Below are 24,436 nucleotides of genomic sequence, written 5' to 3'. Positions count from 1 at the left end.
CAGTTGTTTTCCAAGTCTCTGATCCCCCCATTTACAAAGAAGCCCTTGATTTGTTCATTTCAAAGCATTTTGGTGGATTAATTAAAGCATTCCTCTAAGTGCTTTCCTAAGCAGTGCTCTGGGGGCTTATTTTGAATTACTAAAAGTGCATAAATACACTAAAACTGCATTCCTTTAAAAAAAATCTATTATGCAAACTTTTCACTAATGCAAACAGGCTTCTCTTCCAATTAGTTTTGCTTAAGGGAAGACATGATGTCTTATATTTCTTTTTCATTGCTTTACAGTGCCCAGGATTGCAGTGAGCACAAGAGAAGCTCTCAGTATTTATACGTCTGAATGGGAATCACAGAACTTGAGACCATGAAGGAAGATGTTGGGATTGTGGGGTGAAGAAGGGAAAGCATAAAAGGCCTGGGGCTGGGAAGAAAAGGTCTTGCACGGAAACTGTAAAGTTGTAATGAGCCTTTGAGATTCCCCATCAGATCCGGAAGCAGAGACCTAACCATCTCTTCCCTTTATTTCACATATGACGAAGTAGAGGCTCTGAAGAAAAATGGCCTTGATGAGGGTAACAAGGCCACTCAGTCTAATGCTGGGTGTAGCTCTCTAGTGCCTTTTCTTTCTTTCATTCTTTTTTTTTTTTTTTTTTTGGCAGCTAGTTGGTATAGGGATCCGAACCCATGACCTCGGTGTTACCAGCACCATGCTCTAGTGCCTTTTCAAGTTAGCTGATCTTTGTTTTCAATTTTTTCAGAGTTGGATCATCATGAACATAACAGAAAGAATCCTATGCATTTTTTTGACATTCAAATTTATACTATGTTCCTGCCTCAGAAAATAAATGCATGAGTAAATATAAGGTTATTGGAACCGAGTCATAGTCTGAAATGTCAAGACTTAAAAATGCAAATCATTGTTGTGAAGGAAGAAAAACATTAGAGTGTGAGGGTTCTTTCGACCCTCAGAACATCCAGGCATTATCTGCTTAGCTTCCTCCTCTCTGGGGAGTGAGAGGATAGAAGCCAGATGGGCAGGGTCCCAGGGAAAGAGCAGTCAGAGCAGAACTACTGTCCCCTGGGGCTGTGAGAGGCTAGAGGCGAGGCAGAGAGGGGGTTGAGGAAGCAAGATGCTGAGGCCAGGCTGGTGTTGATGGGGACCAGTTCCTGCTAGGTGCTAAAGAAACAGAACTGGGGTTCTTAATGCCAACATCTCTAAATGATATACTTTTAGAAACAAAATATATATTTTTTCTTTTCACAGAGGAAGCAAAATGCTAATCTGAGAATCAGGTTCTGGTCCAAACTCAGTAACTTTCATGTAACTTGGATAGTTTATCTCCCTTCTGGGGCTCAGTTTCTTCGTCTGCAAAGTGGGATCTTTTCCAAGTCTAGCAACCTGTGCCACTTTCATATGTTAAGATAATAATGTTTATGTTACTGAGAGAATTTCAACTTGTCTGATTGCAATATACTCTGCCATTAACTTCTATAGAATCCTGATGAGTTTTTTTTTTTTTTTTTTTTTTTTTTTCTGATTTTGCCTTTTTAACACTTAAGAATTGGCTAAATTATTCAGGTCACATCCCATTTAATGACTCAAGTCATGAAAAAACTAAGAGAAGTGATAGGAAATGTTACTTTATCTTCCACAGTTGGAAGAAAAAATTGCCTGTATATTTATCAAAGATATTTATTTGCATTACTCTAGAGAGGTAGAAACAGTCACATAACTTTAAGGTTAAATTTTCCTGAATGCTGTCACCCATAGTTCAAACCTTTAACGATAAATTATCCCTAATCTTGGCCCAGAGATTTCTCTTTATTGGGGCCAAAAATATAGAATATTATGGCCCAAGCCACAATCATTTTAGACTTAAACTCTTGGAATAGCCTATTAATCCATCTCCCTTTTCCTTACTGAACCCACCTCCCCTTTTTGCTCACCCCTCCAAATCACCTCTCCAATATTCTCCACATAGCAGCCAGTGTGATCCCTTTTACACCTAGGTCGTGTCATGTGACACCTCTACTCAAAACCTTCCAATGACTGACTCTCCATCTTGGCCAGAGTCAGAGCCACAGGTGCATTCAGGCCCTGTGAGGCCTGACAGGCTCCCGGCCACCTCTGGGACCTTGCTGCATGCACACTGCTCTGGCCACCCTGGCCTCCTTGCTGTTCTGAGGATGCCCAAGCATACTCCCACCACAAGACCTTTTCCAATGATGTTCCCTCTGTCTGGAAGACTCTACCCCTGGATGGCCACAGGGCACACTCCTTCCTTCAGATCTCAGCTCAAGTATCACCTATAGTAAACTAAATATCAGTATGCTGTCTCCCAGTTCTTAATCTCTCTTCCCCTAATGTATTCTGCATAACATTTGCACCCCCATTACATTTCCTATCTATGTCTTTCTTTTGTTTCTTCCTACTAGAATATAAGCAATATGAGTTCAGAGATTTTTATCTGCTTTATTCATTCACTCTTGCATCTCTAGTGCTTAGAAGTGTGTGTGGCGTATAGTAGGCATTCAATAAATATTTATTGAATAAATGTTCAGAATGAGCCGCTTTTTTCATATGTTGCCTTTTTTTTTTTGGGGGGGGTGTCTTTTAGCCATTAAAAAAAATTTTTTTTAATTGACAAAACTTGCATATCTTTTATCACCGTGCTCTAACCAACTGAGCTAACCAGCCAGCCCTAATTATTTGATTTGATTTGATTGGGCAATGTATATTCTTTCTGAAGAAATAATTTGAATTAGGAAAAATTTATTTTTTTCTCAAATGCAGAAACAATGGCCATAAAAATATTGACAGTCCCTCTGAGATCATTATCAAGCTTGGCAAATATGAGGACACTGCTGGAGGGTCGACAGAGAGGTCAACTGGACAAAGTCCAGGAAACTTGAGGGCCAAGGAGTCCTATCCTGTCACTCCCTCATGGGGCCATTTCTACCAAGTTATAGAGTTCAAATGACCAATATATTTCTTTCCTCCTGAGAAATTTAAAGCAATTTTACAGAGGTGTTATTGTAACTATGTCATCCAAAACAGTGACTATATTGAGGTGGAGATCTTTCTTTAGATAGTAAGGCTGTCATGTTGTCTTGATTCTATGATTGTTCCACTATCAGATGGCTCGGGCTCAGGTAGGCAGTGTTCCTGTGTAGCTGGCAGAGACATTGTGAGATGCCTCCTGATGTCTCAGGAGTAAGGCTTCTGGGAACAGGTCTGACAGCCTCAGTAGAAGACTTCAAATCCAGGCTCAGCTACTCCGCACGGGGTGAGCTCAAGCGAGCCACTTAACTTCCCCAGACCACAGTCTTCTCTTCTGCAAAATATGAGTCACAAGCAATCCCTGCCTAACCACCTCATGGCACAAAATAACCAGTGTGAGAGTTTCTCAAAGTATGTAAGACTCCACGCACATTGTCCAATCCATGACTAAAAGCCATTATCTGGGTCTTTAGACTGGTTCCTGAAAAGGTGAGTGCTCATGTCTGGGAGACAGTCTCACCCGAGTTCTGCCCATCACCAAGAGAAGAAAACCAGGGAAGCAAGAAGTCCCGTCTCATGACATCGGATTTTAGGAGCTATTCTTGGGGATTTGTTCATTCATCCAACAGCACATCTACTGAGCACCTACTATGTGCAATATCCTGAACCTCAAATTCTGTGAGGTGAATAGGCCTGACTATAACCCAGGTCTTGTCAGGTCTTGTCCTCAAAGACTCACAGAGTAGTGAGGAAGACCCCCCCCCAACTGTAATATAACATAGAAAGGATATGTCAAAAGAAAGACCCCTGGAATGAGGTCAATTCACATGACCCTTGGTGATTTTTCAGTTCTCTGGGCTTTTGTTTCCTCTTCTGCAATAGTGTAATAATCACAAGGTGATTATGAGGATCAATATGGGATATTATTTTGTTTAGGTGCTTTGTAAACTGTGAGCTGCCACCCAAAAGTCAGTTCCTTCCTTCCTGTCTTCTCTCTACCTCCTTTTCCTCCATCTCCTCCTCTTTTTTCCCTCTTGCTTGGTCTCCTCCTTTTCCCTCTCTCTTGTCTATCTCTCTGCTTTAACAGGAGCCCTGCTGTCTGTTACTAAGACATTCTCACAATTAGCTGATCTAGTTTGATCACTAAAATGACAGCACAGCTGGAAATCTTTTTGCTCAAACATGTTTCCTTATTATATCACACGATGGCTAAGAGTTGCTGGTAGATCCAACTCTTGCCTGATTGAGATGACATTTTTTCCAGTTTGTTGCTATACATAGAATGTAGGAGGAATCAGATGAATAATGACCTTTATTTCCTAAGGGTTCGAATATAACTGAGAGAAAAAATGTTTAGACACAAAACATAAAGTACTCAATATTTCAATTCAAACCACCCACAACTTATGGGTTCAACTCTTTCATGTTCCCACCCAAACCTTGGTTGCCTGGAACTTGGGATAGAATATCAAGGCTAAAAGGAACCTTAGAGATCAGACTTTCTGATGCCCTTTTTTTTTTTTTTTTTTTTTTTAACCATAAACTGAAGCCCAGAAAGAAGAGGGATCTGACATCATATAATTGTATCAGCAACAATGTCAGATATCCTGATTCCCCTTCCATGCTTTTCCTCCATTCCATGGGCTAGCCCCCAGGTCCAATGAGCTCATTCTTTCTATAAGCCCTTCCCTTTCTCTTTATCCTGATTTTCCTCCTTTTGGAAGTCCCTTACCCCCCACCCCTAACACACACGGCTTCTTTCTAGCTCACATCTTCTGACAGCCAAGACTCTCCAGCCTCAGGACCACCAAAGCCAAAGTCAGACTTGTGTATAGCCCGGCATACACAAGTGCCCAGTGCTCTACACTTCTGTCCCCACAGTAAGCATGGTCTCATTTAATCTTCGCAAAAATCAGCAAGGTGTCATTGTTCTGTCTTTCAGACAAGTCAACCAAGGCTCAGAGAACTGTGTTACTTGCCCCATTTCACAAAGCTAGAAAGCAGTAGGGCCAGGATTAAAATCAGATCTATCTAGTGCCAGAGCTAGTTATTGTCTTATTGTCTCTTCAGCATAGCCCTGACCTTGGGGAAACCCAGTGGTTTAGGTTAATATCAACAGACAACTGACTCCTAGCTCTTCTACTGGGGTAGAAGAGCACTGTGATCCTGGACTCCTGAACGTTTCTGCATCCCTTAATCACATGCTAAGCAGTGAGAACCAAGACAAGTCACTTTACTCCCCCTCGGATAGGATAAGTGATAATACCTCCCTAACAGAGTTGCGAAAATTAAGGATTAGAATAGATAATGTTTGAGAATGTATCAGGTAGTCTGGAAAGGACTGTATAACTACTAAGTTTCAATATGTGACTCATGCATTTTCTTAAATGTTAGATATGATATTATTTACTCTATTTTACTGTAAGCTTTTCAAATACTTTGATTAAATAAGTAGTCTATATATAATAAGTGCATGAATAATTAGAATACTTTATTGGATTTTCATATCTGAACTTTTACTAAAAAAAAGAAAGTTGATTTACAGCTTATAGTATCATCACAGCATTTCTTTCATCTAGACAGGAAATAAAGAAAAAAATCACTATTGCCTTCTTAAACATTTATGGAATACATGCCAGGGACTAGGCTAGGTCTTCTATTCCCCATCATCTCCTTTAATTCCCCAAGAGTTAGATGTTAGTGTCTTCTCCATCTCATACATGAAGATACTGAAGCCCAAAGCATCTGAGTAACTTGACTAAGGTCACATAACTGTTAAGTGAAAAAGACAAGTCTTAGAAACATATACAATGTATTCGATACTACTTTATACCATCTTTGTCAAAATAAAATATTCAGAAAGTCTTGAGTGACTTACAATCAAGATATCCAGCACAATAGAACATAGTCAAAATGATAAAAGCTAACTGGTGTTAAAGTGTGGAGTTATAACACGAAGGTCAAGGGTTTGGATCCTCACACTGGCCAGCCGCCAAAAAACAGAAAACAAACAAAACAAACAAAGCTAACTAGAGAATTTGTGTGTGTGTGTGTGTGTAAAGAATGGGGAGATGGGGAAGAGACAGGAATGAATAAGAAAACTTAAGCTGGAGAAAACCACTGTAATGGGTCACAGAATGTAGCTCTGCAATTCACATAGAGACATTCGCACGCTTGGGGCTGGCTGGTTTGCTCAGTTGGTTAGAGCACATTGTTATTAATACCAAAGTCAAGAGTTTGGTTTGGGTCCACATACCAGCCAGCCACCAAAAAAAAAAAAAAAAAAAAGAGAGAGAGAGAGAGAGAGACATTTGCTCAAGTACTGATTCATTTACCAAAAATAATTGATCACTTTTTATGTGCAAGGACAGTGTTCAAGCTTTAGACAATACAGAACATGTAGTCACAGAGCCTCCCTCTTGGACCTCACAAATTCTTAGATAAATTGTTAGATAAATGTACTTAAATTGTCTTGTGTAAATAATTTATACTTAAGTAAATTGTCTCTGGGGTGTACTCAAAAATTGGTACTTATCCAAACTGCTCTTTTATACAACTGCTTAAGAAAAGGAATAAGGGAGCATATCCAACTTTAAGGAATATGAGACTAAGATTTAGGGAAGAAGATGAGAAATTGGTCAAGACATTGGGACATAGAATACTTTTATCTTCAGTAGAACTTTGAGCTCTTTACAAAAAAAATCCAATATCCTCAAAGCTAAATAAAATAAACCAGGCCTCTGATTCCCCAAGGTTCGGATAAAGAGTCCAGCTCTACCATGGAGGTCAGGAGAAGTGAGAGACTGGATTTTCATTGTAAATAACCCCAGAGTTTAGTCAATAACAGTTTCTTCTGAAGCCCTTTAAGTAACCTGGGCCTCATCCTAGAAAACTACCCAGCAGGCCAAGCCAGAAGAGCAGAAAATATCAATAGCTGATTTCATTTTGCAGAACACTTATTGCTGCAAATTACAGCAAAGGAGAGTGGCCAGTGGCAGCAGAAGCAACCCCAAGCTGGAGGGCCCTATTTTCAAAATGTTTCTTCTCCACCACTCAGGCAGCATAGCCTCAGCTTCCCTTCTGCAACATGCCTGAAGTCCTCAACTCAGAAAACAGAAAGAGTCTTGGAATCAGAAACCATGAAATCCACATTTCAAGCCATCCAAGTAACAGCTGTTACCACAGACAGGTTAACCCATTTCTCCATGTGATTTCTTCATTGGTAAAATGAGCCTCATCTTCTTCACAGAGCTACTGAGTCACTCAAGTGACATGTAGCTTTCTTCACAGGGCTACCAAGTCACTCAAGTGACATGATTGATGTTAAAGCACATTGGGAAGCAATCAGGTTTCACATAAAGGAAGGAATTGATTACTTCAAAAGATAAGAATACGAATGTCCACATCCATCCACAGTTGAAAATGGAACAAAAGACCACTCATAGTCAAAGCAATCCTGAGCATAAAAATAAAGCTGGAGGCATAACACTGCCTGACTTTAAACTATATTACAAAGCTATAATAACCAAAACAGCATGGCACTGGCATAAAAATAGACATACAGATCAATGGAATAGAATAGAGAACCCAGAAATCAATCCATACACCCACAGCCATCTGATCTTTGACAAAGGCAGCATATCTACATATTGGGGAAGAGACTGCCTTTTCAACAAGTGGTGCTGGGGAAACTGGATACTCATGTGTAGGAGAATGAAACTAGACCTGTACCTTTCACCATTTTCCAAAATCAACTCAAAATGGATTAAAGAATTAAATATACATCCTGAAACAATAAAACTCCTTAAAGAAAGCATAGGGAAAACACTCCAGGAAGTAGGAGTGGGTACAGCATTCAAAAATAGGACCCAAAAAGCACAGGCAACTAAAGGTAAAATAAACAAATGCGATTATATCAAGCCAAAAAGCTTCTGCAGAACAAAAGAAACAATCAACAGAGTAAAAACACAACCAACAGAGTGGGAGAAAATATTTGCAAAATATACAACTAACAAAGGATTAATGTCCAGAATATACAAGGAACTCAAACAACTTTATAGCAAATAAACAAATAACCCAATTAAAAAATGGGCAAAGGAGCTGAGTAGGCATTTCTCAAGGGAAGATACATGAATGGCCAACAGACAAATGCAAAAATGCTCAACATCACTCAGCATCCAGGAAATGCAAATCAAAACCACACTGGGATACCATCTCACTCCAGTTAGGATGGCTAACATCCAAAAGACTGAGAATGATAAGTGCTGGAGAGGTTGTGGAGAAAAAGGGACGCTTGTTCACTATTGGTGAGGCTGCAAAGTGGTGCAGGCTTTATAGAAAATGATATGGAGTTTCCTCAAACAATTACAGATACATCTACCATATGACCCAGTGATTACACTGCTGGGAATATACCCAGAGGAAAGGAAATCATCATGTTGAAGGGATACCTGTACTCCAATGTTTCTTGCAGCTCTATTTGCAATAGCCAAGAGCTGGAACCAGCCCAAATGTCCGTCATCTGATGAATGGATAAGGAAACTGTGGTACATCTACACAGTGGAATACTACTCTGCTATAAAGAAGAATGAAATACTACCATTTGCAACAACATGGATGGACTTAGAGAAAATTATATTAGGTGAAACAAGTCAGGCACAGAAAGAGATATACCATAAGTTCTCACTTATTGGTGGGAGATAAAAATAAATAAATAAATAAATAAATAAATAAACACACAAATTAAACAGTGGGTGGGGGGAAGAAGACAGAATAACCACAAAAATTCCTTGAACTATTTAAGTCAAGTGAACAGATATGATGTGGGGGGAGGGGGAGGAATGGGTAAAGGGGCATGAAAATCAACTACAATGTATTTTGAGAAGTAAAAAAATGAAAAAAAGAAACTGTTGGATGATGCACATAAATCCACAGATACATCTAGCTCATATAGAATGGAACCCCAACTTCCCAGTGGTGTTCAAGGTACTCCCTAAGATATTTCCAACTCTTCTTTAGGATTGTCTCAGTCCATCTCCTTCATACATCTTGCACTCCCGTCAAATTAATCACCCAATGACTCAGGAGTTCAGAATATGGGCTTTCTCTTCAATACCTCCATGTATTTGTTGGGCTGTTTCCACCTCCTGGAATTCCTTTCCCCTTCATGTCTATGTGTCCAAACCTGCTCAAATGCAGCCTCCTCCAAGATGAAAGCCTTTCCTGATTTCCCCTGTTGTAATTCATCTCTGCCTTAATCTGAGCACCTCTAGCATTTTTATTTGTACCTCATATTCTAATAACTTATCTTCCCAACAGTTTGTTGGTTCTCTGAGAAAAAGGATTACACCCAGTTCTTGTTTGTTTTACTTACCAAGCAAACTATAATAGCTAATGGGTAACATTTATTGAGCAGTGTAACATGTGTGATCTCCTTTAATCTTCACAGTAACTGAAGATGTTGATCCTGGTATTTTCCACATTTTACAAATGAGGAAACAGGGACACAGAGAGGTTAAGAAGGTTGCCTAAGATCATAGCTGTTAAGTGGTGTAGCCTAGTCGGAAACAAGAGATTTCTGGTCTAAGTCCTTAATTCTTAACATCCACACCTCCACTTATTGTACGTGTTCAGCTTAGCAAATACTCAATAAATGCTTATTAACTGAATCAATGAACAGATAGATGAATGAAGAGAGTCTTCAAGTATTAATATTCCTACTCCATGCACAGAATCTCACATCACCTTTCAGGTAGTGGCTGCTTAATAAATGTCTGCTGAGTTAAAGGCTGAAGGAATTGGTACAAGAACAGATATCTGAGGGACTGCTGAGTCCAGAAAGTCCTCCAAAAAAGGTCATTCACTCATTCTTCCAACATTTATTAATAGGCTGCTGGACAAACGGTATAAGGATAAGAAATAAATTAGACATGAGTTCTGTTCTCTGGGGGCTTACATTTGTTAAGATGAGAATTGACTGGTGTTTTTCAAGTCTAGGGAGGAATAGACATTGTTGGCAGAGTAAAGATTATTCATGTTCAGGGAATGACCAACAGAACATTCAGAGGTGACCAGTAAGGTGAGTCTAATTCTAAGCATAAATAAGCTTTCCCTTAAAAATGAAATTGATCTGAAGATCATGAAGAATAACTAGATGACTCAACCTCAAAATAGGAAATTCTATCTGGTAGGAAAGATGGTGGCATCACAGTGGCAGAAACGACAGAGATCTTGCTCAAACATTTACAGCACAGTAGACTTCACTCTTGCTTCTTGGGCTACTGTCTGTGGAGTGGAGGACCAGTCTGCTGGCCAGGACTCGATAGAGGCTGTGCAGTGTTTGTGTTAGGAGACCCCAGGTCCTGAAGTCACAGCTTCACTTTGAACAAAGGCTCCCTCCTGTAGCAGCTGTGCAAACTTGGGCATTTTTGTAAAGTGAAGATAACAGTTCCTCTTTTGCTAAGTTGTGTGAAGACCAGAGTTAGTACTTGTAGAAGAGTGCCTGGCTTCTACCAAGCACTCACTGAAGGTTAGTTATTTTTACTGTGCTTCTGTTGCTGACTCTAATTGTTTATATTCATTGGCAAGATAACTAAGCCAATAGTCTAGGAATTCCAAAAAAAAAAAAAAACTCAAAGTTTATTCCACACTAGCACCAGCCATATAAAATGTTTGGGACCAGTTGGTGGGTAGGGCACAGAATTGGTTTTAGGAAACTTAAGGAGATAGTTGCCATGGTAAAAATAGCACAGGCTTTTGAGCCAGGAAGACAAGGCTCCAAACCATAGCTGTGCCACATTGGCTGTGTGTCTTCTGAGCCGCAGTGTATTCAAAGTCGCTGGGAGGATTAGAGCCAATAATTTATGTAAAGTGCCTGGACCATAGCAGATGCTCAGTAACTAGCAGTTCTTATCATGGGGGAAATTCTTATATATTTGCATGCAGATACAATCAGATAGTGTTTGCTGCATATTTATCTGCTTTGTATTGACATTTTAAAAGGCATGTTAGCAATCTTCACTCCACAAGGTTGCCACTTGGAAAGCCAGGAAAGGCTGGTTCATTTCTCTATTCCATAAAACTTTCTACATTTCTTGCCCCAAAGCACACTAGAGAGACCATCACACCCTTTACAGACTCAACTTTTATTGTTGATAATGAAAAGTAGAGTGCACTCCACTAGGAGTTGGGTGACCTGTGTTTTAGCTCTGGGTTCATCTCAAAAGGGCTTGTGAACTGATATGAAAAGGCCCTCGCTGGGCCTCAGTTTTTTGTTTTAAGATAAGAAAATCAGATAAGATTTCTTGTGGGAATCTTCCAGCTCTAAAACTGTACTAGGAACCCGATTTTATGATTTTCTGACTTAGGCATAGGGTCAAGGAAAAAGAGAGGAAGAAAACCTATAAAAATGACTAAGGAGCTGGGAAATATTAACTATTCATCTAGTGTCCTGTTGTGATATTGGCCTGATTTTCACAAGATTTCTTAAAAACTAAAATCAAAGGTCAGATCTATTTCCTTTCACTGTTACCAAGGTAGGCTTCCAACAGAAGCATTCATCATTAATACCTAAATCTGTCATTCTTAAATATTTTGCTTGTCCTGGCAATAGAGATGCACTATGTGTAGCATGCCATTTTGTCTGTTTACTCTGCTGACCCAGGACTTACATACGGGATGGGATTTGGAGTAAAGTCTGTCTGTGGTCACAGACCCTATTTGCATCTAGTGAGGTCACCAACCACACAGAGCCCCAAATTTCACTGGTAAGTACTATCTTGCTGTGATGAATCCCTTTCTATAATTGAACCAATAAATAAGTCCATGTTTAAACTGTACAATTTCTAAATATGATCAACCATGGAATGAGCCACCTTGGGAAGTAGAGAGTTCCCCGCTCTAGAGATATCTAAGAAGAACCTGGATAGAATCTTTGGTAGGGGTGTTAGGATGGATCAGATGTGGAGTAATCTCTATAAAGTCTTTCTGAACCCAAGAATTTCATGATTCTCTGGTTCTACTCATTCTTGCCAGGCCAGCTCTGGGAATGTAGGTAAAATGTTTTATCTTTTATACAGATATGTGTATATGCGTATTTGTGTATATACATATACATATACATACATACACATATGCGTACATACATTTACATATACATACACATACATATATATATACATATGTGTATATGTGTGTGTGTGTGTGTGTGTGTGTGTGTGTGTATAATGAATTGTCCAACCCTCTTGCTGAAGAGAGAGACACCAACTCTGCGCTTGGGCTAACTGAGTCTTTTAATACTGAAGACACCAATATTCCAGGATTCTGAACCATGTGGTGCTGGGTAATGCAGTTCAATTAGATATAGATGACAGCATTGTGAAAAAAAAATTCTGTAGAGGAAACTGACATGCCCAAACCTGGACTTGTCAAATGGGAGGGGGCAAAATCATTCTACTGGTACTTGCTAAGGTACCTGACAATTACCTGCCTGCTCACTTCTCCCTGGGTCCTCTGAGAATACCTAGACCCTGGTTGGTTTATGCCCAGCTCAGTGCCCTTGGGTGCACGGATTGTTCTATAGCTTAATCCAGTCCTTCTCCTCTTGGCATGCTGCCTGCTCCAACTCAGAAGTTAAAAGGTTGCACTTCCTTAAAATTCAGTATTTCCCAACAGAACCTGCATCAGCCAACCGATTAGTGTAATTACGCGTGCACTGCTCAAGGCTCAACACTGGCTGATAATCTCTGGCTTTGTCTTATACAAGGCTGGTCACTCCTTGATCCAGCTGAGAATCACCCACTTGAAGGAGGTGCATGGGTATATCTGAAATGCAACAAGGAGAACACCACGTCAAATCGCCATAGTCGTATGAAAGGCAGTGAGCGATTGCAGCATCTGTCCCTATCTGGTAAGGAGGTTAAATCTTGATTTGAACTGTGGGGTGTGGAGAGTGACTCAGGAGTTAAAGAATGGCATGGTAAAGGAGCTATTGCAGAGGTTTCCTGCCCTAACTCCTGCTGCTTGGGCTCTTTGGTAGGCCCCCCTCATTTTCCCAGTTCCCACGGCTTACCCTGGGTCTGTGTTAATTTGCTGGCCGGATTAAGGAGTCGCGCCGTCCAACACCGGTAGGCATGGCAGCTAGGTCTTTGTTGATAAAGAAGCGTTCGTAATCTTTACAGGACTCACCCTTGCTTTGGGCGGAAACCAACACAGACGGGGGAGAGAGAGGCCCATCCCTAGAAGGATTGTACCTGAAAGGCCAGGTCCATGCTTGTTAATGCAGGGCAGGGTGTGAAGGCCTGGCTTGCGCTAGTGATCTCTCCCAGGAACCACAAATGGGTGGGAACACCACTAGTTGGAGAGCAGGACTCATGTTTCTGCTCCTGCCTGCTCCTGTCTGGGGCTGCCATGACCTCTGTGTGAAGAGAACTATTTGGCTCTAAACTAAGTCTCACTAACCATCATCCTTCCGAAGAATACAACTGTATCTCTCTTTCTACCTGCTGTCCTCTTCCTTTGTCTCCATCTTGCTTGGGGTTGCTTAGACTGCAGTACATGTTCACACAGGGAATTTAAGTGTTTGACGTGTCACCAGAGAAACCCAAACATAAGGTCTTTGAATCTGTTGGTGAAAAAAGGGAAGTGATACTGACCATTGGGTGGGTGGTGACATCAGAGGGAAGCCTGCATTCTGTTCCCTACCATGTGGCTGGGAGTTTTTCCTTTAAGAATAGCATTAAACAGAGCTTTCCAGGAAAAGAATGACTTTTATGTTTTTGCTCCTCCCGCCTTCTTTTCCCAATCCATTCAGAAATATAAGCATTGGATACCTGGAGACCAATTTTGTTTTGAGAAGAAGCCTAATGCTATCAAGAACTAATACTAGAATTATAATTAATAAAAATAATAATATTCAAATATTTTATACACATGAGGTGGACCTCTAAACAACACAGTGAGGTTGGAAAGGACAAACATGAATATTATCCCAGTTTTTCAATGTGGAAACCACAGCCAGAAAGTGAAATGCCTTGCCTGGGTTTATACGCCTGACAGAAGCTTCAAAATATAGCCTCCACTTTTCTGACTTCAGGTTCAGCATGCTTTTACTTATACTTTGCTGCCTCTTCTCGTGCACTAATCTTTTAAGATTAAGTCTTCAGACTCTAGAGTTGTGTCTATGGAGTTACTAAAATGCCTAAGAAAAACGGGGCTTTGAAAAGATAATATTCCCATCCTTCTTTCTCTGCATTATGTCTGAGTATCAAGGGAAAGGATATTTTTTTAGGACTGCTCTGAAAATTCACTGGCTCACATTTACTTAACTAATGCCAGCAATACAATTCTGTATATCATTTTGTTTGTTTCTTAGTTCATCGCTTATTTTAACTGAGTGGTCAGTTGTGTGTAAGCCTGACCGGTAGGAAGGTTTTCTGGGAACAATGAGCAGTTATAAGGCTTCTGTTGAGATTCAGACAGCAGATTTAGGCCACACATGTCTGTTGTCAGTGAGAGGGATGAGAGAGCATACATCAAGCCCATCAACCCTGTCCAAGAGCTCTGCCAGCAAAGTTTACTGTTTCATCACCATCTGAGTCACCTCTGGAATACTGGGAAGAGAAGTGATAGTTGTTGATCAGGATGCTGCTGTGGGCACTCCAGGGTCTTAAAGAAAACTAACCGGTTTAGTATACCTGCCTGTGGAAGAAACTGTCCTGTTCCTACCGAATAAGGCTAAGGCTAAAGGTCCATTTTTCCCTTCTCTCCTGTTCTCTTCATCATTATCAGCATCATAAAATCAACCATGGTGCAGCCTTGGAGAGATCAAGGCATGTTGGAGAGCACACGCAGCTGGGAGTGTGAAGTCCCTGGTTCTCTCCAGGCTCTGGGTGGTCTTGGATGAGTGATTTGACTTTGTGGGCTTCAGTGTCCCCATTTAGCAAATGGGGAGTTGGATTACAGAGCCTTTGACACTTCCAGGCCTGATATTCTCTGATTCCATCTACCTTGTCTCTTCCCCATAATTAGCTTCATAATTGTAAGTGCCTTCAACACATTATCTTAAGTTTCTAGATAGGTAAAGTAAAAAATAAATGAACAACAAATATCAAAAATTAAATAATTTCTGGTTTGAATACCTGCTTAGTGTATAAAATTAGAAAGCAAGTAGATGAAAATAAAAATAAAAACTCTCATTATCCCGTCATTCAGAAATGTACACTATGAATATTTTGGTGAGTTTTCTTCCAGGGTTCCACTATATTTTATTAACACTTTTTAACTGAGATTTTAAGAGATTTTTAGGACCGATTGTCACTATATACCTTTGCCCTTCTATCAGTTGTGTAAGATCTAATTTCTATAATAAGTCCCTTATTCCATATCACTTGTGGTGGTTCTGCTTTCCTGATTGAACCCTGAACTGGTACAGAGTGTTGCTGAAACTACAAAGACCTTTCAGGTCTGGGTTTTGATATTGGTTTCTCCACCTAAATTTATTCCAAGAAAGGGTTTTGAAGCATTGAACAGTGTGTTCCAAAACAGCCTCAGGGTTTTAAAAGATTCAGCCCTTTACTATTACATCTATCATTTATTGAACATATACTATACATGTCAAACACTCTGCTAAATGATTTACATGTATTACTTAATCCTAACTCCCTGGGGGTAAGTATATTATTGTTCCCATTTACAGATGAGGAACCAGGGGTTTAGGGAAATTACCTGCACCAAAGTTGCATAGCTAATAAGTGGCAAAATCATGATTCAAATCCAGGTAGTTTGGTTCCAGAGTCTACACTCTGGATTCTAATGTAAGTCATTCACTAACATACCAAGTTGGAGATGCCTAACTTATTGGTAGGAGGGCAGAGGCTTGGGATACCTGCTTGCACTGTGGGAGTGTATAAGCTTGTGAGACGAGTCCTGTTGAGAAAGGTAGCAGGTATGCTGGAATGAGCACTAGACTTGAAGTCAAACAGGTATGAGCTCTAATCCTACCCTTCCAACATGCTAGCTGTGTGACCCTGGACATGCCAATTTCCTGTCTGAGCATTGATGTCTCATCTGTACAAGGAGGACAATTGTATCTATTTTACTGATGAACTGATGAGGACCGAGGTGGGAATTGAGAGTAATAACATGTCAAGGCACCTGGCATGTTTCCAACCATATAGTAAATGCTAATAGAGTTTCATTGACTCTGAATCTGAGCAGAACATTTCAAGTCAAGACCTGGTTTTTGTCTTGGATGATACACAGTTGGCATGTGATTTTGAACAAGATACTTGGGTCTTTCTAGGAGGCAGTTGGACTAGATCATCTCTGCAGTCCTGTCTGGGATTCTAAGGCCTTCAGCTGGTCTTACAAGGAAAGAATGTGGTAGACGGTGTCCTCCCCTCTCACTTTAGTCTGAAGCAAAGCTGAACTCCTCAGAGGAGAGTGTGTGTCTCCCGTGGATATTCTCGACTAGATCCAAGTCCTTGGAACTTTCTGAAATGTTTGAGGACTGATGAAAATCACAATTATTTCTTAGACATAAGGGGTGAGGCCTGTGTCTTTGAAAGCCAGGATGCTGTTGCTTTTATTAGCCCTTCTAGAAAAGGAAGGATCACAGCTTCACAGGTTTCTCAATGATGAAGGAAAATAACTCCTTTGACTAGCTCCAAAGAATATGATTGGGAAATCACAAATTCAGATGATTTCTTGGGTCTCTTACACACTATCAATTTGTGATTTGGCTGTAAAATGACAAGTTGTTTGCACGAGACTGGAGGGCTCCTAGACTTTAAGCTTTGTGAAGAGAAGAGAAGGGACATGATTCTCACTCTAAAAATGCTTCCCTCTAGTCTGCCTCCATCAAAGAAATACAAAGAAACAGTTAAAGAGGAGATGCAAGTTTGGGTAGGATTTCCCAGGAAGGATAATCAGGTTTTCTTCTACCCCCCTGGCTGTTCCTCATTCTCCTGGGCTGCTGCCACCTCCTCTCCCAAACTTATCAACAACAAGTGTCCCAGGGCTCAGCTATTGAACCTCTTCTTGTTCTGTGCTCTCTTTTCCAGGGATACTATTTAGTTTCAGAGTTTTAATAAAATCATATACTCTGACAGCTCCTAAATTTCTATCTCTAGCTTAGATTTGTTTCTGGAACTCCAGACTTGGAAATCCAGCTGTCTGCTCACTCACCACCCTTTGAATATCTATGAGGCTTATCTAACTGAACACATACAAATCAGAGTTCCTGATCTGCCCTCCATGCCTTCAAAACTGCCCCACTTGCAGCCTTTTCTATCTTAGTAAATAATAATTCCATTTGTTACAGTTGCTCAGGCCCATGAACTTGGAGTGGTGCTTGACTCCTGTTTCTCCACAACTCACATACAATCTACCAGTTATACTGTTGGCTCTGCCTTGAAACTATATACAGAATTCAAATATTCCTCATCATTTCCTACCCCAAGCCACCATTGCCTCTCTCCAGGATTATTGTAGAGCTTCTTACATGGCCTCTATGCTTCTACCTTGCCCATCTCAATACAGCAGCCAGAGGGATTCTATGAAAAAAAAATTTAGATCCTGTCCAAACCCTCAATGGCTTTCTATCACATGCAAAGTAATAGAAAGTCCTTCCAGGGCCTGTGGTACAGTGGTACCCACCTTTATTCTCTGTCCTCTCTCTCACTTCCCTGCTCTCCTCCACTGTGCTCCTGCCACACCAGCCTCCTTGCCCTTACTCAATCACTGCAGGCTACTTGGTAGAATAGAAGGCTTATGGGTGGAATTCAGAGTCATAAACCTGAATCTAGAAGTGTGACCCCAGACAAGCCATTAACCTCTGCTTGCTCATCTGTCAAAGCAGGATGACACCACTGGCTTGTGCTTCTCATGGAGCAGTTGTGAAGACCAAATGAGGTAACAAATGGGAAATTGCTTCCCACTCTGGAAGTTGGACGATTATAGTGAGGGTTAGTAAAATGCATTAGCGTGTTGCTGTAATAAGTACTGAGACTCATACACAGATTATCTACTTCAGTAAGGCAAGGGGGAGAGGAGGGTCTGAGGAAGTGACTAATTCAGAAATCCTTCATCTGGCTTTTGAAGATGGGAGGGACATGAGAAGAGGAATTAGAAGATATTCTTTCTCAAGAATGTGGCAAGTGTCCAAATGAGGTGCTATTTATTCCCTGTGCACCAGGTTGTAGGGATTATTTATTCTCCTTTATCCTTATATGCATTTGTGAGTTAGATATTAGTATCCCCTTCTTTAGAGATAAGAAAATAGAGGCTCAGAGAGGTCAAGTTGCCTATGGTCACACAGATATTTGGTGTCAGAGTCAAAAGAAACCATGTTTGTCTCAAGAGCCTGTGCTCTTTCCATAACCTGCCTTTTCAGAGACCTTGGTGCAAACAATGAAGCATGGCAGTGCTACTTCAGTCACCTTAATCTGGACATGTGAATAATATACAAGTCTAACATCAGGGGACCAGGCAGATATCAGACTGAGCTGTCAAACATAATTTTAAAAGTGAAAAGGAAGGTCAGTATGCATTCTACCCTGTGAATCCAAACCCTTCTCTAGGCCACTTCCTTGTGCTTTCTCTTGGCAGTACATGGTTAACAATTTAGAAGAAATCAGGATTTTGAGCTCAATTTTCAGTAAGAGCATAAGAATAATATAGCTAGGAGTAATTTCCACTGGTCTATCTAAGTATCAGATTTTTTTTACAAAGCAGTGGTATCAAAAATGACATGATTTTTTTGATGATTGGCAATCCCAATCTAGATTTTAATGAGTGACACTTTCGCAGCAACTTACTTGCTGCCTGTCCCATAATGGGGCTTATTAAATATTCACTGAATATATGCATGTGTCTATATGTGTACATGTAACACATATGGCATATTAGTCAGGGTTCTCCAGAGAGACAGAACCAATAGCATATGTATACAGATATATGAGATGGGATTTATTAGAAGAGTTGGCTCACACAATTATGCAGGCTGAGAAGTCCCATGACAGGTTGCCTGCAAGCTGGAAATCGTGGGTTGCTGGTAGTGTGGCTCAGTTCAAGTCTGAAGCCTCAGAACGAGGGAAGCTGATTGGGAAATTCTTAGTCCAAGGCCAAAGCCCTGAGAACCCAAGGGGCTACTGGTGTAAGTCCTGGAATACAAAGTCTGGAGTTCTGATGTTCAAGGGTTGGAGAAAAACAGTGTTCCAGCTCCAGAAGAGAGAGAGGAAATCATCTTTTTTCTGCCTTTTTTGTTCTATCTAGGTCCCCAGACTATCCATGACATCCTTTGAAATCTAGGTGGAGGCCACCATGGTCCCATAGCTCATACATTCTGTGCACCAGCAGAATTAACACCACACAGACATCACCAGCATTTATAGCATATACCTTTCAGAATGGTGGCATGACCCACACCTGGGCCCACTTGATCCATGAAGAAGCTGAGGAGCTCTGTACTAGAATTCAAGGAGCAGAGTCCTGAGGTGGTGCAGGGCAGTGAATGCTGAGGTCTTACACGATCACTTCTCTGGAAACTTTGCCATCAAGGTCCTAGCTTGCTTTGAATATATCTGAAAAGTCTTTGGTTCGTTCTCCCATTGTCTTGATTAATAGAACCCGGTTTTCTTCTATCCATGCTAATCTCTGTAGCAAAAGGTCACTAGGCCACATCCTTAGTATTCTCTCCCAAACATGCTTTTATATTTTTTACATAGCCAGGCTGAGAGTTTTTCAAATTTTTCTGTTCTGCTTCCCTTTTAATTATGTACTCTGTCTTTAAATGATATCTCTCTGCTTGCATCTTACTGGATGTGGTTAAAAGTAGCCATGTAGCTCCTTCAGTACTTTGCTTAGAAATTTCTTCCAGCAGATATCCTAACTCATCATTCTTAAATTCTGTCTTCCATAAAACCCTATGGCACAGACACAATTAAGCCAAGTTGTTTGCCAATTTATAACAAGGATGGCCTTTATTTCAGTTTCCAATACCTTGTTCCTCATTTCCATCTAAGTCCTCATTAAAATTGCCTTTACTGGCCATATTTCTACCACCATTATGATCACAGCCACCTAAGTAATTTCTTAGAAGCCTCAGACTTTCACTACAGCTATTCTCTTCTTGTAAGCCCTCACCAGAATTGCTCTTAATGCTATGTTTACAGCAATACAAGATTTTTCCAGCATTCACTTCAAAATTGTTTCAGCCTCTACCCATTACCCAATTCCAAAGCCACTTCCATATTTTCCAGTAACAAATATAGCAACAGCCCCACTTCTTTGTACCAATTATCTGTCTTATTCCATTTTATGCTGTTATAACAGAATAACCCAGACTGGGTAATTTATAATGAACAAAAATTTATTTGGCTTGTATTTCTAGAGTCTTGGAAATCTAAAATCATGGTGCTGGCATCTGGTGAGGGCCTTTGTGCTATGCCATTCCATGGCAGAAGGCCGAAGGACAAGAGAGCACACTTGAGCCAGAGAAAGAAGAGAAGGGAGCCAAACATGTATTATATCAGGAACCCACTCCCATGATATGGCATTAAGCCATTCATGTGGGTAAAGCCCTCATGACCTAGTCACCTCTTAGAGGTCCCACCTCTCAATACTGTTGCACTGGGAGATTGTTTCCACACACAATCTTTGGGGGGACACATTCAAAGCCTAGCATATGGTAATGGTATGGTTTTGGTACTTATGTATATAAGCTCATTTGGGTGAATGATGGATATACAGGTGGATGGATATTAGGCCCAGATGTCAAAGAAATTCCCCTTCCCCCAAATAGCCTGTAACGATGTATACAATGCTGACAGAATACTTGTGTTAAAAATGTATGCAACAGAAAATTTATGTAGCACCTACAGCATGCTGGTAGGAGAAAATGGGAGGCATATCTTTTTGCATTGGTCTCAGATAACAATGGGAAATATATTTAGACAATTTTAAATAAGTGATTTTTGTAGATAAGAACCACTTGCATTTGGAGGCAAAGGGGGACCCTTTTCTCTTGGATGTGACTCACCAGTTACAGAGTGTTAGGCATGAAAGAGGCTTGGGTCATCAGGTGCACTTAGCCATTTCAGATTGCAAAATTGAGCTGCATAAAGGATGGTTACAGTGATTCATATGCAGACAAAAATAAAATAAAAATAAAATAAAAATATTTCCTCACTAGCCACCACTATTTTCTGTAGGTGCCATGGAAACCCTAAGAAATGTGTCCTTTCAAGGATGGAGAAAACTTGGTGAGATGGTGTAAGGTCAAGAGCACGGGTTTTGGATTTAGCTCAACTTGGGTTTGAACCCCCTTCATCTGCTTATTGGCTTTTTCATCTCAGGGAGGCTATTTGCATTGAGAGCCTCTGGCTTCTGGCTTACTAAATGAAGATACCTGCCTTGTATGTCTTCTGTCAAAATGAAATGAGACTATGCTGTAAGGTGCTCAGCAGAGTGAGTACCCAGCTCACAGTGTTTCTCAGAACTTCATTCCTCCTCATACCATAAATACTCCCTGGGCCTCCAAACCCCTGAACACCCTTGGCCAGGTAGGCACTGCCATCTCCCTTCTTCTTATCTACCACATTCACATGCTGCACCACATGTTCTCTAAACCTCTATTAAATGAGTCTAACTGTCTAGTCCTATTCTTAACCAGGAGGCTTGGATAGCTGGGGATATATAAAACAGTCTACTTTCTATACATTTATATTTCCAAGCCATTTACTGTGTTTCACTACATTTAATCTCCAAAGAACACCTGCAAGGTAGCTTTCCTCTTTTACAAGTAAGGAAACCAACGTGAGAAGCATAGAGAGAAATAATCCTAGAACTCTGGCTGGCAACCAGAATACAGGAAAGACTCTCTTGAAAGGCTTGACAACAGCATTAAAAAGCAAGGCCCTTCATTATACTGCTAGCCTTGAAAATCCAGTGTAGGTTTCCCCATTTTCACTCCATCCATTCTTTCTCTTTTTGCACCCAAAACTGCGGTCATCTTATCTTTCTTTCTTGTAGTCTCTTAAATGTTGCCATTCCTGGCTGAGGTCATGACTCTCTTAAGAACCCTAATCAAATCTGGAAGACAAAAGGATTGAACACAAAGTTGTCCATACCTGGTTCCCAGACTGAACATGCACAAACAAAGCTGATGCTTGGAATCCAGCCCTTGCTGCCTGAGGCTGTGTGGCTGGATGTGAATTTTTATTGGGCTCTTACCTGATTGTCCTTCTTTAGCATTTGACTATTTGCCACTAAATTCACAGAGCCAGTCTCTTTCTCTAAACACTGATTTATATTCTCCCTGGAAGGCCTAGAACTGTGCCCTACACAATGGGTACTCACTGAGTGGGAGATGGTATTGCCGGTAGTGCAGTCAAAATTGCATCAAGTATTTTAGCAATTGCACCAAACTGCTGGCCAGCCTTGAGTGTACGGTCAGCCTTATTGCTAGACTTTTCCATACAGATTCACAAAGCCCAGATTCAACTAATTCTTAATAATGCAATTAACTTTTTGGAAACTGAAGCTGGGTTTCATATTTAAATACTGACTTTCACCATGTAGAAAAGGTTGGCCAAATGGAGTGACTGGAAGGTTTGGAAAAGATATGAATTGGAATTTTCCACTCTCAGAGAAGCTGCATGTGCTAATGCACAGGTAATAGTCCATCCTCAGGGTTCCCAGGGACCAAAGAGTGGGCAAAGCATGAAACTGAAAACTAACTTGCCTCATAGGGAATCACTTGCATTCTCAAAACAATGTCAACTAGAGATAGAATTGAACTGTTTCCTTTTTTGAAATGCAACAACACTGACCTCTCAGGGCTAGTGTGGGGACAAAATTAGAACATATATGAAAAGCTAGCATAGGACTTTGCTCAGTGTAGTGAGCAATGAATGAATTTATTTGTTAGTACTCCAGTCAGAAGTTAAATGACCAAGTTTTGAACCTCATTCTGCAGCTAACTAGCCCAGTGCCTTCCCCATTCTGGGTCCAATTTTCTTATCTTTCTAATTGGAGTAATAATCACCACATACTTCGGAAGGTCATAATGAAAAACAAATTAAAGAATGGCTAAGAAAGTTCTTTGCAAACTAGAAAGCTTTCTAAACAAAATAAAGCATTATTAGATATATGCCCAATCGCTGTGCCATTGTTCCAGCTCTTTTTGCCATAAATGTCCTTCCTCCCCACACTCTTTTTTCTTAACCTGCCTGTTGAACTCTTCATTCTTTAGGCACTAGAGCATAATGGCTAGGAGCAAAGACTATTGCCAGGGTTCAAATCCCAGCTCTGCTGCTTGTTAGCTGTTTGACCTTGGGAAGCCACTTAACCTTTCTGTGCTTCAGTTTCCAGCCTGTAAGTGGGGATAACAACACCACTCATTTTATAAGGTTGTTGTAAGGATTAAATAAATTAAGGAGTGTAAAGTACTTACAACAGTACCTACTAAGTACCACAAAAATGTTAGCTGTTATTATTTCAAGCCTATGCTTTTTCTTATTTTACATTATTTTATCACTAAGCGACCGTATTCTCATACTCAAACAAAGTACACTGGTTGTAGTTCAATGATAGCTCTGGTCATTGCTTTGTGGGTTGGTCTATGCCTCTCTCCTGCACTAGTCTTGGAGCCCTGAGTGACAGAGATTTCTTCTTTTACTTCTGTACATATCAAATATTTGTTAAATTGGATGGAAAGTGTGCAAATGCATGCACATGAATAAGCCTAAATATACTGAACAATAGTTAATAGCAACCTCTACATAAAAGCTATATTATAAAACTGGACAAAATTATAACTTTGCATGGGCCCAATAAACGTTTTTACTTGGAAGAATGGAAAGATAAAGAAAGACGCAAAAAGTCCAATAAAAGTCTCAGTCTACTGGGTCCCTCTCATTCAAAACATGTATTAGATGGGTAAGTTACTTGTCTTAGGTACCAGGGATGGATTAAGACACCAAAGAGAAGAAAAAGGTAGCTCCTAACCTTCAGGTACTCACATCGAAGAGGAGAAACAGTACAATTACTAAATAATTATGGGGAGACAGAGGTGCTAAACTGAGGAGAATGGAGCCTCACAGGAACGTGTCTTCAGCAGCTCAGTCATCACTCTAAAATTTAGACCTCCTTGATATCACATTGCCCAGGTATGTTCCTTTGGAACGACGCATCTTTTTTAATAAGTTAGGATTCGGTGAGGAAGATTCCAAGTTGACTAAAGGAAGAGGGAAACAAGTTAACTGTGAGAGTGTGGTGGCTCACATACAGCAGGTGAGAATATAAAATAAGGAAGTACACCATATTCCACATCTATAGACTATATGTCATACACAGGGCTAAACAGTCTCAACCATTCTGATGTCGAATGTTGAGAAGACATTGCAAAACTAAAAAAGTACTGGCACAGGAGAAGAGA

This window comes from Cynocephalus volans, chromosome 1 (genome assembly GCF_027409185.1).
Source record: "Cynocephalus volans isolate mCynVol1 chromosome 1, mCynVol1.pri, whole genome shotgun sequence".
Classification (NCBI taxonomy): domain Eukaryota; kingdom Metazoa; phylum Chordata; class Mammalia; order Dermoptera; family Cynocephalidae; genus Cynocephalus; species Cynocephalus volans.
The sequence above is the reverse complement of the archived record's forward strand: the minus strand, read 5'-3'. Positions refer to the sequence as shown.